This window comes from Myotis brandtii, unplaced genomic scaffold (genome assembly GCF_000412655.1).
Source record: "Myotis brandtii unplaced genomic scaffold, ASM41265v1 scaffold698, whole genome shotgun sequence".
In the NCBI taxonomy this organism is placed as follows: domain Eukaryota; kingdom Metazoa; phylum Chordata; class Mammalia; order Chiroptera; family Vespertilionidae; genus Myotis; species Myotis brandtii.
Window position 1 is genome coordinate 752,407 of NW_005370731.1, and position 1,969 is coordinate 754,375.

The following is a 1,969-nucleotide window of genomic DNA, read 5'->3' on the forward strand; positions in this document are numbered from 1 at the left end:
AGGAGTCAGTCCTTGGGTGGCAAATTTCTTTACCCAAACAGAGTCACCAGGTTGGAAGGGATGAACTGGATACAGGCAGAACATCTCGGACGTGCTTCTGGTCTGCTTTCTGGGTAGACTGTAAAGCCTGAAAGAACTCCTGCAGGATTTTTCAATAAGTCCTCGCCGCTTGCCCGGTGATGGATGGGGGAGAGCCTCCTGCCCTAGACAGGGGGTCCCTCTCACCCCTGCCGGGTATCTCGCTGTGGCCTCCAAATGTTATGGGTTCACTCAGCGAGATAGACCACCTACTCAGAATTTAAATTTAAGAGCCTTTATTAAGCTGGCCAGCTGACTACAGTTACAGCACCCTGCCGAAGCAAAGGCTGAACTGCAGCGCAGACTACAGGAATTACAGTATTTTTATTTGCAAAAACCACAAAGTTACAAAACCTTAGTTCCCGACACAGTATAGTATCAGTACCTTCCTATCTATGTGTTTTAGGAACAGAGAGTACAGCATATTGAGAAGGGGCCATGAGACTATATCTCAAGGCCTGGCCTATGTCAGTATCTTCCTATCTATGTGTTTTAGAAACAGACAGCACAGCACGCCCCGTCTGGCCAAAGTGCCAGATATGCAGCCCAGCACAATAACACTGACTGTGTGGGCTCCTGTCTCGAGAGTAGGAGGTTCTGGAAGGCAGGCCTCGGGCCTCACTCAGATATGTTACCAATACTGACCCCTCACCAGGGCTGGCACAAAGGAAGTGTCGATGTGGCCCTCGGATGTTTTGGTTTCAGGACCTCTTTATACTCTTAAGAATTACTGAGGATCCCCAAAGAGGTTTGTTTTTTACATGGGTTACATCCAGTTATATCTGGTTAGAAATTAAATGGAGAAAAATGTAAAGCATAACACCCAAGCCTACAGGCCTCACAGCCCATCAGAGCGGTGCCATCTGCCATGATGGATCACACGGCCTCTAGGAGACACTCCGCTCATGGGAGAGAGACGGCGACAAAGTAAATAACAGCTTAGTGTTGATACGAAAGCAGTCAAAACCCAGTCAGCCCTGGGTTTGAATCCAGCTCTGCTGTGCGATGTGGGGCAATTACTTATCCTCTCTGGGACTCATTTCTTCATCTGTAAAATAGAAATAACTGTACAGGGGTGGGCAAAAGTAGGTTTGCAGTTATTTGTATGGAAAATAATAAATAATAATACAAGAATAAACTCTGTGTTTCACATACTCAAAACAGTAAACCTACTTGTGCTCCATCTCAGAGCCATTATGTGCATTAAATAGCACTTATAAACTGTGGATCACTGTTCCTAGCCCATCAGTGCCTGATAACAGTGGGCAGAAATGGTGGTTTATTTTTTTTAATGTAATTTTATTGATTTCAGAGAGGAAGGGAGAGAGAGAGAAACATCAATGATGAGAGAGAATCATGGATTGGCTGCCTCCCACGCCCCCCACTGGGGATGAAGCCCACAACCCAGGCATGTGCCCTTGGCCGGAATCGAACCTGGGACCCTTCAGTCCGCAGGCTGACACTCTATCCACTGAGCCAAGCCGGCTACGGCAGAAATGGTGGTTTAGATGTGTAGGATGGTGTGGTAAAGGCAGCGTCCTGGACCACAAGTCAAGACAGCTGGTGTTGGAGTTCTGGCTCTCCCACTAGCTCTCCCACCGTGATCTTAGGAAGACGCATGCTCTTCCTGGGTCTGGTCTGCCCCACCTGGGATGTGGAGGTACCTTGGGAATTGTCACGAGAGAAAGGGGTGGGGGCTGAGCAGCTGAGCCCCACCCTCATTTGATCAGCTTTTATATACTAACTAGTGGCCCGGTGCATGAAATTGATGCACATTAAAAGGGAATTAATTAGAGGAAATATTTTAATATTGCTATTTGCCCTTTCCCTATAATAGAAGTATCAGAGATGAAAGAAAATTAGTAAAATGTATATGAAAATCTCCCTCCTG